Genomic DNA, 14,742 nt, shown 5'->3' with positions numbered 1-14,742 from the left:
GTGTGGGCCTTCCTGGGGGGGCTGAAAGGGAGGGGGAGGGGAAGCCCACCCCATGTTTTTTCTGCAGACTCTCCAAAAAGAACTTACCTATATTTAATTGAAGGTTTTACCATATATTCTTGAGGGACGTGGTGGCGCTGCAGGTTAAACCGCTGAGCTGTCGATCAGAAGGTCGGCGGTTCGAAACCGCGCGGCGGGGTGAGCTCCCGTTGCTAGTCCCAGCTCCTGCTCACCTAGCAGTTCGAAAACATGCAAATGTGAGTAGATCAATAGGTACCGCTTCGGCGGGAAGGTAACGGCGTTCCGTGTCGTCATGCTGGACACATGACCCGGAAGTGTCCTATGGACAACGCCGGCTCTAACGGCTTAAAAACGGAGATGAGCACCACCCCCTAGAGTCGGACACGGCTGGACTTTACGTCAAGGGAAATCTTTACATTTTACTTACATATATTCTAATTTTCTCCCATATCACTTTTTTTACAGCACTCATGAGTTAATCCTGCTATTGCTTCCTGCTGTCAGATGCAAAAGGATGTTTTTTTCAGGAGCTGATTAATTTCTGCCTCTTTTGCAACCCTTGAAGGATGGAAGCTCAAGGCGGTGGGTTGGGGAGAGGAGGAGAATTGCAGCCTGGACCTTCCCCTGCCGAGACCCACCAGCTTCCTTTCCTTCCTCTTTTTCTTTTGAGGGAGGGGAAATGGGAAGGGGAGTAGAGGCCATCTAGTCTGTCCCCAGGAACTCTTGGCCTGCCTGTCTCTCCAGACCCCCCAACCTCTCCTGCTCAGCACAGACCCCCATTCAGGGCAATGGCTGCAACCATCCACCCCACAGCCCCTTAACCTGAAATCCATCTGGCGGTTATCCGAGCCCACCGGATCCAGAGAGATCCCAGATGCTCTGTGTACTGAGATCCCCCATTCCTGAGAAGTGATCTCAGGGATCAACTGCTCTCTGCCAGCAGAGCCCCAACCTCTTTTCCCTTCCTCAGATGACCCCTCGTTTCTCCATCTCTCCCAGCCTTGAATCCACAGGAGCTTCAGCTACGTTGCGGTTCCCTCCGAGTCAATTCCCTTCACTTTTATTTGCTATAAAACAATAAACTTTAGACTATAAGAAAACCCTGGAATCATGTGGGCTGATGCTCTCTGAATAGTGTGATCTCAGCTCCATATTCCCTTGAAACCAGATGCCATTTGATTAATTCCCTCCATCCCGAATTTCTGATCCTCCGTTTGCTCCCCTCCAAGAGGGATGGGGAGGGTCTGCAATTCCCCCCCCCATGAGAGGCTTCTCCCAAACTCAGTGGGGAGGAATCAAGGTTGCATCCCCAGGGGCCCCATGGGGAAGGGCCCCATCCTCGGATTGACCACTTGATGGAAGGCGAAGAGGGGGTCGAGGAGCCACTTTCTCAGTGGGGGTCAAGAGGGGGGCCCCTGAAGGGATTTCTGAATAGGACGGGTGTGGCCAGCGATGAAGTAGGGCAGATGAACCCTCGTTCAATGAACTCCCGCAAAGCCCCCCGTTCCTTGGGGGTCATGGAGTTCAGGTTCGCCTTGGGCAATTCAGCCCCTGGTTCCGCTTCTGCAGCACAGTCCGGTTTCCTGTGAGGAGGAAGCTGGTTAGACTCCACTTCCCCAACACCTCCTTTGAATCTCTGGATTGCGTGGGAACGAGGTCGCTCTCCTCTCCTCCCACTTCCGCCCACACTTCGGACGCTGCGCCTCTTAGTTCAGGTTCCACCGTCCGTTCTTTCGGGGTTAACCCCTCACACATTCCGTCCTTAAAAGTTAGACCCCCAGTCACCCAATTCACTTGGGGATTTTGGGCTCGCAACCAAACTAGTCCCGGTACCACAGGCTGATCAGAAGCAGGGGCCACTATAAACCTGAAAGTCTCTTCGGGGCTCCCTGTTCACCTCCGAGCCACTTTGGTGCGGTTCTCTGCTGGGCCTCCTTTCATCTCCATCCCATCGAGTTGAAGGGAACCGATGGGCTCCTGCAGCTTTCTCAGTCTCAGCCTCAGCCCAGTCACGAGGGGGGGATGCATGAGGCATCTGGTGCACCCCCAATCCAGCAGGCCCGCCAGAACCCTGTTGCCACTGTCCCCCAATGTCTCTATCTGTCGCTTCGCCAGCATTGCCGGGCAGTTTCCGCTCACCATCGGAGCTTCGCGCCCACCCGATTGACGCTGTCCTTTGGCGCCACTCAGAACAGGCTCACGTCGTGTCCCGCCGGCTGGAATTCTTCCTCAGCTGAATCTCCCCCTTCCAATAGGACTTCGTGAGTTTTTCCCTCCATCATGGTGGCTGTGGCTCCCTTGGGCTTTGCCCCCGGGGCCCCAGCGCTGCTTTCCCCCACCTTGCCCTTCGTCGGGGTGGCAGATTGCAGGCAGCTGGCGATGCGATTACCTTCCCTGCCACATCTAACGCACTGCCCCCGCCTGGACTGTCGCTCCTTCGCCTCCCACGACTTACGGGCTCCCCGTTTCTCTGGTGGAGGGACCGGTGGCGCTGGCCGCTTCCCTGTGACTTGGGCTTGCTGCTCTCTCTCGAGGCGGATTTGCACGGCTTCTACTTCGCCGGCCAGACAAATCCATCCGCTTAGGGTCCTGGGATCTCCCCTTGCTAAAGACCACTCGAGGATCTCCTGGTGCAGTCCCCCTTGGAAATATTCAAACTTCAGCTTCCTGGCCGGCCTTCTAAATTCCAGGGCAAACTCTGAGGCTGATCCGTTGCCTTGTTTAATATACGGCAAGCTTGTCTTGGCCTTCATCTTAGAGAGGGGCCTTCAAATCGATCTCTCCGAGCGCTCATAAAACGCTCGAAGTCCGTCGGCTCCGGAGATCCCGAGTCGTGCATTTCCGCCAACCGTTCTGCTGCCTCGCCTTCAAGGTGGGTAGAAATGTACCGCATCTTGGAGGCTTCAGTGGGAAAAGACCCCTCACATTCTTCCAGCAACCCCCTCACGTGGGTCAGGAAGCAGGCCAGGCTTCTAGGGTCCCCGGCTAGCTTCACCCTCAAGTCTCCTGTGCCGAGGGGTCCATCTGTGTCCGGGGCCCACCTCGCTGCTCCGGCTGCGGTGCCGTTGCGAGGGGGGCGAGAGGGTGCCAGCTGGGCTGCTCCACGTCCTCCCTCTGGGTTGGATTCGCCGCTCTCTCCCCTTGGGGATGACTGGCCTTTTGTCACTGTGCTGGCTGCCACCCCCAGGCGCAGTTTCCGAAGAAGCTGCTCAACCGCTTCCTGTAGGTCGGATATGCGCTCCTCCATTCAACTCGCCTCCCGTTTCACCTCCTCCATCTGCTGCCTTTAACTTGACCACATGGGGCAGGGGCCCTTCTTGCATGTATTTGCCCACCGGTCCGGATCCCTCTCGGTGCCTCCTCCTACGTCCAGGGACCAGGCAGCTGCCCTGGATCAAGGTGCACTCTTGAAGCTGGTGGGGACGTTCTGCTTGAAGCCCCGCTCTTCTGGTCTCCCCGCGGTCTCTCATCTGGTTGAGTTCGTCGGGGACCTGTGCTTCCCTTCCTCCTCTGCCCAATTTGGCGAGATGGCCTCTGGTGCTGAGCACTCTCGTGCGCTCTGGCCCGAGTTTGCTTCACCTTCCTCTTCCGCCCCTTCTCCTCCTGACACCGGAGGGGATCCTTCAGGTTCTGGATATGCCGCCTGTGGACCTTCCTCGGTAAACTCGGAGTTTTGGGGTACGGTTGCTATAGTGACTTGAATCTCGCTGTGTGCCTCGAGCCTTTAGCTATTAACTGAGAACTCCTTACACGAGTCACTTAGGCAATGAAGGAATCTTTACTGAAGCCAGTGATCCGCTGCACGTCGAAGATTCGAGTGAAGGGAGCCTGCAGAAGCAGCAGCTTAAATCCTCGGGATTTCCCCTCCTAAGCAGCGGTCCACGGCGTGCCCCCTCCTCTCCTTCCCGCATAGTTTTTAGCTCTCCTCCAGCTGGAGCCACCCAACTCGAGGGCCTTGTGCTCCGGTCTATCCTTGGTGCTGAAATGCTCACCTCAGTGCGTTGATCCTCCCAGCCTGTAGGTGTCGCAATTGCACATTAAGAAAGCCTCCCCCGTTAGCCTTCTCACCTACTCGGCAAGCCTGGCGGTTTCTCCCCATGCTCCTGTCGCCCTGCTTGGTGGACTGGCGGGAAGAAGCTCCTTCCTGGCGCCGTGGCAGGACGTGCAATCCTGGCAGCCCCTTCGGGAGCAATAAAACGGTCCTTTCGCCTTCCACAGCTGTGGTGAGGAACATCTGCCTCCCCAACTGAGGGCAGATCCAGCACAGCGTCCCGCCTCGTTCTGGTGGTCAAACAGTTGTCATGGAGACTGTAACCCAGGGTGACGTTGGGCAGAAGCTGGAGTCCTGGTTTATCTGCTTGATGGCGAAAGGAAGGGGAGGATGTTCCAGAAGTATGTGGATGCTCTCCTGCCAGTACAGGAACAGCATGCGGGCATCGCTCATTTCATTCACGTGACACGTTGAAGTTCTAGCAGTACTTTTACCCCAGAACATTTTCCAATAAGAAGCGCTTGATCTGATTTCAGGAGTCTGTTTTTGACAAGCCGGCCGTAGAACCCCAGCCAGGAGCATCAGGGCAATCTCTCCCCGCACTCCACCGCTCGTCCCTTCCAAGGCTCCTAAAACACCTGGCTGTCCATTGAGTGTGTGGGGGTTGCAGAGTTGGCTTGGAGAACACCCTTGTGCATGCATTTCTCTCTGTGTGTGTGTGTGTGTGTGTGTGTCTGAGAGAGAGAGAGAAACAACAACAACAACAACAACAACAATATCATTTCCAACTTTTATTCTCTTCCTGGGAATAAAAACGATCCCCATCGTCCTGGGACGTTTAGAGCCCCTTCTTCTCCTTCCTTACTGGAGTTCAGTCTCCCACTTCCTTCAGGAGGTCCTGGCAGCACAGCCTCCCCTCCTCTGCTTTCCCAGCTGCACAGACGCTGCGGGGAGAGGGGGCTGAGGGGGCGTGGCTGGCCCAACGTCGGCCGAGGGCCTCCCGGGGCTGCAGGTGGACCCGAGCCTGGGTCGCCCCCCTGCCAGCCCATCGCCTTGGCCAGGGCAGCGCAGTGGACTGGCACTCGGTCTGGACAGCAGGGGCCACGATCCAAGAGTCAGCAACCCCACAGCCCCATTCCAAGGCTCTTCGTTGTGGACATAGACCTGGATTTCAGAGCTGGCCGATAGTTTGTAAGGGGCACAAAAGCGGTCTCCTCTGGAGAACCACCCGCTCTTAGCCCCAAATGTCCGACTGACCTTCATCGTGGGTCCAATACCTCCAAAGCATTCCCAAAGTACTCAACGGCTTTACCCCCCCTTTGCCCAGCCAAATCTTACTATTTTTGTGCCACGCTCAAGTGCAGCAAATGAGCACTGAAGCCTTCCCTCTGTCCCCAGCTTTAAATGTCAAGCACTGACATTTGATGCAACCCAACTTTTTATAGGAAATGTGGTCCTCCTCTGCTGCAGAAGAACCGCATCTTACAGAATGTGCTGTCTGCAAATGGAAATAATTTAATCCACCTCTATGTTCCATGAATGGTCCGTGAGAGAAGGTTACAGGATGGCAGTCCTGATCTTTGATGATTCTGCTTTAGCATGGGAAATGCAGGGAGGTAGAGACTGTGTTCTCCTGATGCCAGTCTGTTCCACTGTCAAGTGTCTAAATGTCCCTTCCACAGGCAATGATAGGGAAAATGTGGGAGCTGTAGTCAGACAGATAGGAAAAAGGAAGAACTCATAGGCCTTTCCGTGATCTTACCCTGAGGAACTTGCTCCTGAAGCCTAGCTGAGACCTGCTTCTTTTCCCTTTCCCCTTTTAGCCTTTCTGAAACACCAGAGAAAAAGTCAGTTCTATCTGTCAAAGTTAGAAGGACACTTGTTGAAACCGTATGATTGAAACGCAGCAGTTCCTGCAGAAATCACACCACCAGTGAGATGGCCTCCTGGCCTGCGATGGCTTGGTGGGTCTACTCCATCCCACTCCAAAGCCAAGGGACATTTGGCCTTCTGTAGCCCATAGGCTGCACGGAGCAGAATCAGGCTCAGAATCACCAGGACCATTTCTTGTGTGACTGAGAGAGTCACCTGCACTGAAGCGGCTCTTCTTACTTAGAGAGAGGCACCATGACAGGTCCAAGATCTAATGTGGTTGGACTGAGATTTTTGTGGCTTTAAAAAGAGAGGGGCAGCCCAGTCGAGATCCCGCACCTGAGAGAGAAGAGGCACAAGTGGTAGCCTTCTCTGAAGCTCAGCTGGCACAGAGGACATCTAGCATCCAGATTTTTTGATGCAAGGCAGCCCTTTGATTGATTTTCAGCCTCATGTTTATGCCAGTGGCAATGCTTAGTCAAAATCCCTTGAAATTTGGGATAAGGGGAAAGATAAATCTCCATATTTTCCAGAATTATAAAGAGAAATATCTCTCCATCTCAGGTTAGGGAGATGTTTAGGTGGTCCTGCATCTTCCGATAGGACACAGTTTGCCCACCTATGAACTTCCTTATGTGGAGTATTTAGGTGGTTGCACAGCAGCATCGGAGGATCCTGGATGGACAGTGTTATCTGGAACCCTTCTGGTCAGGATGCAGGCCCCTATGTGGGACAGAAATGGCATTGGTCACTCTTCTAGGTAACCTCTAGCAAGAGCAAGGAGGACTTCTGGGGAGGCAATGGTGGACAGAAGACTGCTCCATGAAGAGCGGAGCTGATGGCTGGGGTGGAAGGAGGAGCCTGTGAGGGGACTGACTCCTCAGAACTCCCCTCCGAATTAAGGGGGGTGCAAGGTATCGCGAACGTCTCATTTGCGTCTCCCTATCGAAAAGGACCGTAACTCCTCTCCTCGTTAAGCCCACCTTTTCTCCAGGGCTATCAATATACCAATCTGAGGTCCAACGTCATTGTGTCCCAGTCTCCAGTTAAAATGTGGCCTTGGAGGAATTCTCTTACGCTCACCCACAGCATTCCTATGCTCCCCCCCCCCCCCAGTTTTGCATACCCTCAAGAGCAAAGAGAAAGGAAGAAATGGTGCTTTTTAAAGTGATGGTCCATTTCTATCATGATATGAAAAAATGGGACTTGGTGGGTGCAGGGGAGTGGTTCTTTGTTTTAGGAACATCACCAGGTCAGAGCCTGTTTGCCAGATTTATTAATTGACAAGTTTGGAAAATACCTCATCCGGAAATCCCTTTTCGGTGTTATATTGACATCAAATGTTCTTTTGTATTCAGCTCTGGCCTTAGCAGAATAATGTAGCACTTGGGGATGAAGATGCAGGCCGGTAAACCAGCACCAGAGGCCAAGATGGAGAAGACTTGGACAGCCACCATGTACTTCCCTTTGGAGCTCAGGTAGGTGGGCACAAAGGAGACCCAGACACTGCAGAAGACCAGCATGCCGAAGGTGATCAGCTTGGCTTCATTGAAGGCCCCAGGGAGGTTCCTGGCCAGGAAAGCCACCGTGAAGCAGATGGCGGCCAGGAAGCCCATGTAGCCCAGGGCTCCATAGAACATGGCCACAGAGCCTTCGTTGCACTGCAGGACGATCTCTCCAGGTTGGGAGTGCAGGTCATAGTCAGGGAATGGAGGAGAAGTGCCCAACCAGATGGTGCAGAGGACAACTTGGAGACCAGAGCATGAAAGGATGATGGAGTTGGCCAGGCTCTTCCCCAGCCATCTCTGCACTTTATTCCCTGGCTTTGTGGCCAAGAAGGCTAACACCACCGTGACAGTTTTGGCCAGGACAGAAGAGACAGCGAGTGAGAAAACGATGCTGAAGGCTGTTTGTCGGAGAAGGCAGGTGGCTCTCCTGGGCTGGCCCAAGAACAGGAAGGAGGTCAAGAAGGAAAGCAGGAGGGAGACAAGGAGGATGTAGGAGAGGTCCCGGTTGTTGGCTCTGACAATCGGAGTTTCTTTGAATTTCATGAAGATACCCAAGACAAAGCCTGTGATTAAAGAGAAGAACAAGGCAATGGAAGCCAGGATGATCCCCAGAGTTTCTTGATAGGATAGGAGAGCTTTGATCTTTTGGATACAGTGATCTCGCTGGATGTTTGGATGCTGATCTTCTGGACATTTGGTGCCTTTTTCTGCCTCTGACAAAGAGCAAGAAGAAGATCTCCCCAAAAGCACGTACTTTCTCCCCTCTCCTTCCACCTCTGGACTGTGTCCTCTCTTCTCCAAGTCCCTCCTTGATGACGTGATTCTTCCTCCCTCCCTTACCAGCTCTTTCACTCCTTCCTCTAAATTCCTTTACAAAATGCTTGCAAGAATTCAAGAGAGAAACAAACAGGACTATAAATCATCTCAAAAGGACCCAAGGTTGACGTCTCCAGACAAAGATGGTACATATTTCTCTTTTCCTCTCTCTCCTTCTCCTGTAGCTGAACCCGGTGCAAAGGGATCCTTCTTGAAAACTCCCCCGTTTCCTCTGAACTCCTTACTTTTCTCCAATTGAAACAAACAATGGGTTAAATTCTCATAGACAATTTGTTGATCTCTATCTGATTTCCTTTTATACCACCCTCAAATTTTTTTGTGATAAACTTCCCATTAACTTCCAATTGCTTTTTTATTTGATTGTCCCCCGTAACGTTAGCATCAAATATTAAAAATGCTGATCTTTATGAATCATTGTTTTGTTCAGGGTCTTCTGCAAAGCACGTCCCATTTAACAACCTAGAGACTTACTATCCAAACAAAATTGGCAGTCTAGGAGATCCCAGTTTATAATAATCACCATAAAAATCCTTATCAGTAACATTTCTAGTGGCTTCATTGAATAAAGCAATCAACTCTTGAAAGAAATCTTTGATTGCATCTAATTTCAGTTTTACCAGCTAAAATTATTTTCCTAGGTGGACTTGAGGGTCTTCCTCTCTCTTGTCTTGAGCCCTGATGGGGAGCAGGAGGGGGCCCCTGTCCAGGGGGGGAAACGCATGCCTAGCAGCGAGAATCTGAGCGGTCATTCAGGGGGACACAGAACAGGCCCGCCTTGACTTGTGGGGTTTATCTGTCTGGGTTTTCCCGCGCTTCTTCAGCTGGGTAGGATCTTCTGCCTACTATAGCAACAATAAAGCACTAGAGACCGGTTCCTCGTCTCGGCGTGGTTGCTGCTCGTCAGGACATCTGTACCTCTGTAAGGGTGAGCCAGCTGCACGCGTGTGACAAGGAGGTGGCGGTCTGGATCGCTTGCATGGGTGCTCCTCAGCCCTTCACCACCATCCCACCCAGCTCCTCCTCAGAGGCTCTTCCTTCATCAGCCTCCTCCCCTCCTTTGCCCAGAAACGTGCTCCTTCACCCAGAAGGCAGGGAGGGCAAATGCCTCCCACTCGCAACTTTTCTTGTCTTTTCTGTAGCAGGCAGAGAACGTGGGAGGCTGAATTTCCTCTCAGGAGTGAACTAGGATTTTGGAAGAGGGCATAAAGTGCAAAACAAGTTTCAAGAGCTAAGTCAGAGTTGAAGAACAGGGAGAAAGAGGAAAAGTCACTTGTTGAGATGGGCGGCTATAGAAATCAAATACATAAATAAAAATTAATAAAGAAAAGAAAAGAAATGATCATGGCATCTGCATGGTAATCTAATTCCTTCCAAGTAAGAATACAGGCTCTCTCGCACACAACAACAAATCTGGACTAAGTTTGCAAAGAAACTGAGATTGACGCTTAATGTATCCAAGTCCAACCGCTGAGTCCACAGACTGGGTTCCTTGTCCTCCTCAGCCAAGGGGGTGTTGTGGTTCAGGCGTTGCACGAGCTTTGGGGAGACCAAGGACTGATGCTCCCCTCAGCCATGGAATCCCACTGGGGGAATTTGAGCCAACTTCTCCTCAGGGTTGTTCTGGAGAAAACGCTGGAGCAAGCTAATGCTATCGATCCCACCTTGAGCCTGGAGAAAAGGTGAAGCAGTGAAGTCAAAAGACCATGAAGAAAAAATAGGCTGTACACAACCACACTGGAGGAACTGTGCCCCATGAAGCCAGATTGAAATCCAGTGCTCACACAGGTGCAGTGCTGCTCCTGCCCTCTAGAGGTTTACAGGGAAGCTACATCAGACAAAACTCTGTCCTTATCTGGAGGATGACTTCATTTGCCTTTGCTCTGAGGTGACTGTTGGGTCACTTGAGACAGAGAAGAAACTTCAAACCTCCATCAAGAAAGGTGTTCTCTCCTACCGTCTGAGCTCGTCTTCTGTGATATTACGAGACAAGCATTTTTCTTCACTCTGAGTTGTAAACCACCCAGAGTCCCTCTGGTGGAAGGAGATGGGTGGTGACAAATTAGATAGATAGATAGATAGATAGATAGATAGATAGATAGATAGATAGATATTTTCAGTGATTCAGTCTATCTGTCCTAGTTCTCGCCTGGCCTGATCCTGCTTAGCTCCTCAGTCCAGACAGGAGCTGCCACTCGCAGCTACTGCGTCTTCTGAGCACCAGCAAGGGCGTTAAATGGGCTGTGGCCCAGGAATAGAGGCTGGCTCTAGGCAAGGCAGGAGCTTACGAAGGGGGGCAGCAGGCGGGTGGGTGGTCAGAGGTGTTGTACTGCCTGAGGGACTGAGAAGGAGGCCCACACCACACAGGAATACAAGGGAGAGGATGAAGTCAAACGCAGTTCCTGCTGGCAAAGAGGAATGTCTAAGACATGCAGGGAGTTCCCGGTGTTGACCACGAGACCCTTAACGAGATTTGATCGAAGGAGGGAGAAGAGGGCTGAACGGTGAAGACCCTGAGCTGAGGGGCAGCCAGCAGGTGAGGGGCAGAGGTGCTACGCTGTCTGATATACCACCTGGATCGTTAGAACGAATGCAAGGAAGAGAAAAGAAAGAAGAGAACCGTGTCAAAGAAGAGAAACATGCATTCTCTTTGAAAACCAATTTAAGAAGAGAATACTTTGCAAAAGGTAGGAAACACGTGAAGGGAATGGAGAAGAGAGAGGGCTTGAAAGTGGGTATTCAATTCATCTTTTGCATTCAGAATAAACCAATTTTTCTAAATATCTGACCAGTTCTCATGCTTGTAAAATTGATTCCCAGCTGCAGGAGAGAGACAGAAAGGACGTACCTGCCATCCTTTCAGCCTCGGAGTCTTCATGTTTTGAGCACTTTTGATCGCTGTCCTCTTAGACTGGGACATGCAGGCTGCATGTAAGACCCGCGCCACAGCCCAGGCTGTGTTGCAAACGAAATAGCCCTCCAGAGACAGGACCTGATGGATCACCTGCCGGGGCACAGCCAGCAGTTCTTCTCTCTGCCTGCACCGTCTCCAGACTCTCACCGAAGAGGCATCCCTGGGGTAGGAACACCTGAAGGATCTCTCTGCTAAGGATCGGATGGTATTGTAAAAACTGAAAGTCATGCCAGACTTTGCCATGTGGCTTCCCTTCATGAGGACGGGGACCATGCTATGGATGTTTTGCATGGGAAGATACTCTTTTGCCAAATAAATGGAGAAGTCCCAGCAGAGAGTAGTGATGACAACTTTTCCTTAACAGGTTCTTGAAAGGATTCAAACACTGCATGCAGAATGGCTATTCCCACAGTGACTAATTCTCTCTCTGCACTATAAAGACAGACATTTACTTGTCTCCAGCTGTAATATAGACTCAGATTTATAGTCCCTTCATAGATAGTTATGGAAAAAACTTCTGATAAAACTGGACAAATGCCATTCTGTATTAGCCTGGAAGTCAATGTTCTCATGAACTTCTGCCCCTGGTCAGTGTCTGGAGCCATCAGACCAACCAAGGTCCACCTGAAATGGAGCAGCAGCTTGACCATCCCCTGGTACTGGAACCCCTCAGCAGGGAGCATCGGGTGGAAGAAAGGAAACCGAGTCTGATCGCTCAGCGTCTGGTCAACAAAACGGTAACTGATCTGAAAAGCAACGAGAGAAGATGCTATTTCCTTTGATACCCAGAACATCTGACGTGTGAGCGAACCATCCTGTCCTGAAGGAAAGGACAGGTCCACTCCTTGCAATCAAAACTGCTCTACTCACCCAGCGTATGCGTTGCTTCCTTTCCCACTGGCTCGTAGAGTTGGGGATTTTCATATCCGCAGGACCCAACTTCAGTTCTCGTATGGCTTCACCACACAGAGAGAATCTCGCCAGACTAAAGGTTTCTACTTGAGCTACAGGGAAAATTACCTACAACAGTCGAGGGTGGATCCAGTCTGCCTCCCTTCTTAGGCCCACCCACAGATGCCAACCTGTGGGAATGTACATCAGCCAGGAATGCGCTCTCTTCTCCCCCAGCCCTGAGCTCCACCACAAAAACTCCGCTCTACATTTAAAACTCAGGACTTCTCAGTGAAAGTTGCGTGACCAAAGATTCTTTTGTGAAACTAGGCTGAAGCTGCCATAACTAAAGATGAGGCAGGCACATAAGCAGAGAGGACAAAAATAGGACATCTCTAGGCTGGATCTGCACCAACATTGATCCATCCAAGGAACTCATAATGAGTACTTGCAGGTTCAGGTCACTGGCCACCCAGTTTGCACAACCCTCTGAATCTGGACTAGGAGGGTCTTCCTTTGAAACATTATACAGATTCAGAATCTTTGCCTGCCTCTTCACCCAAATTCTCTTCTGGTTTGAGTTTAAAAATCACTGGATTGTAAGGCAGTAGACTACCTCAACAGGCTGTGAGTTGTGTGCGTGGCTGACCATCAGCTGAACCTGGGAGCAGCTGTAACAGCCTTCCCAGCAAAGACTCACCTGAGGGATTTTGTAGGTGCCCAACAAGGTCGAAATCTGGATGGAGATGTCAGTCTCTGCCCCTTCGAGAACAGCCACGGTGTTCCTCTGCCTTCCACACCTGGAGTTGGGGACGTTGGCCTCCCCGTCTGAAAGCAGGTCCAGCAGAGCCTCTGAAGTCTTTCCTGCATGGAAATAGTTTTCATAGACATTGTATCCCAGGGTGATGTTGGGTAAGATGTGGGAATCCTGGTTGATCTCCCGGATGGCAAAGAGGAAGGACAGCATTTTCCAGTATTCTGTGTTTGCTTTGCTGCAAGTATAAATGTGTTGCGACATAATCAAGGGGAAAAAAATTAAACTACTTTTTACAAAATAGTTCTAATCCATCCAAGCCCAAGAGTTCCTCTGAACAGATTACAGCATTCCAAATAATGTTGCCAGAAAAGTGATAAAAACAGTAAATAACATGAAAGAAAAGAGATTAGATTGTGACAGGAACAGAAAAGGCTGAGCAGGGTTTTTTTGTGTATTTCTTCCCATATTTGGGTGGATTGGTTCATTTCTCCTAACAAGGGTGGGAGATACCTCAGATGTGTCCCATATTTCAAAGGGCATCTGGGATTCTTAAACTTTATATTGAACTTTAAGATTTATTTATTTATTTGTTTGTTTATTTGGCTATCAAATTTTGCCACCACCCTTCTCCCCCCAAAAGAGGGACTCTGGGTGGTTTACAACACAGCTAGCAAGTTAAAACAAGTTAAAAAACAATATTCATAATAAAATAGAAAATAGAAATAGAAATACAGCATATAAATATAGAATAAAAATCCAGCTGGCAATAAAGGATCGTATGTATGTGAGGAGCACTCTCAGGCACCAGCCATGCCCAGGAATAACTGAAGATACTGAAGATACCTTATATTAATTATTAGCTTTGACTTATTCTTGCTTGCAATTAGACCAAGATTTCAAACTGACATTAAATATTTTTTCTCTTTCTTTTTATCTGTTTGCCTATTTATCTTCTCCAATATTTGATAGTTGGAAGTTTGAATTATTTTTCTATATCAAATATAAAGTCATTAAATCGCAAAGTTGGAAAAGGCCATTTAGCCCATCCAGTCCACACTCAAAGACGCAGAAATGCCCACATGCACACACAGAGACAAAATGAGCAGCTATGACTGTTAACAAAGCCAGTAAGTTATCAAATTCAGACATTATTTTGAAGTACATCATCAAAAGTCCTGGGTGGAGACTTAACTTACATTTCAGTCATGATATAATGAGGGATCGTCGCATCAATTCCAAATGGGACTCAGAGACATTTGGAAACTCAGTGGCAACACCAATTCCCATCTGGGATTCTTTTCTATTATCAGTGACTTTTGGTCCAGGCAAAATATTGTGGAGGCCCTAATTCAAGGGAATTTCATTTTTTTCAAGGGAAAAAAATGAAGGGAGCAATCTCTTCAGCCTCTACTGCCTAGCTCTTCTCTTTTGATGTCAAAGCAAGTGGCTGTTTGTTCTTCCGAATCAAGCAGAACCCCTCTTCCCTACCTGATGTCCATATATGAGGATCTCAAGGGAGGCACATCAGCTGCAGGGTGTGAAATGGATACCCAGGTTTGAAATGGGACAGAAATGGAGAAAACTAGCAGATCGAGGGGACAATTTATTTATTGTTTTATTATTAAATTTGTACACTGCCCATCTCGCTATACAAGTGACTCTGGGTGGCTTACAAATAAAAGTTATAAAGTCATTATAAAAATAGAAAAAGTGTAGGAATAGAAAAAGATAAAAGAGGGAAGCTAAAAGGTGGAGAGTCTTTAAGCTACCAACCACCCCCAGGTGCCTGGTACAAGGGGAGGGCTGGAACTGTAGGACTCAGTCAGGAATGGAGCAGCTGGAATGCAGTGCAGGGAGACGGACTTACGTGTATGCTTCAGCGAAAGGAATTGTGTTGAAGCTTAGTGGTTTAGAAAGAACCGTGATTGCAGAGACTCTGCCACCAATGAGAAGC

The 14,742-nt window shown here is 49.9% G+C and overlaps 1 protein-coding gene across 1 annotated transcript in view; it reads right to left on the bottom strand.

Moving 5' to 3' along the window:
* Nucleotides 1–14,742, bottom strand: part of LOC134491913 (zinc finger protein 595-like) — a 610,720-nt gene that overhangs the window by 257,236 nt on the left and 338,742 nt on the right. The gene's annotated exons all lie outside the window — the stretch shown is intronic.

The sequence above is a fragment of the Candoia aspera genome, chromosome 2 (genome assembly GCF_035149785.1).
Source record: "Candoia aspera isolate rCanAsp1 chromosome 2, rCanAsp1.hap2, whole genome shotgun sequence".
NCBI lineage: Eukaryota > Metazoa > Chordata > Lepidosauria > Squamata > Boidae > Candoia > Candoia aspera.
This window is presented reverse-complemented; position numbering and strand designations above follow the sequence as displayed.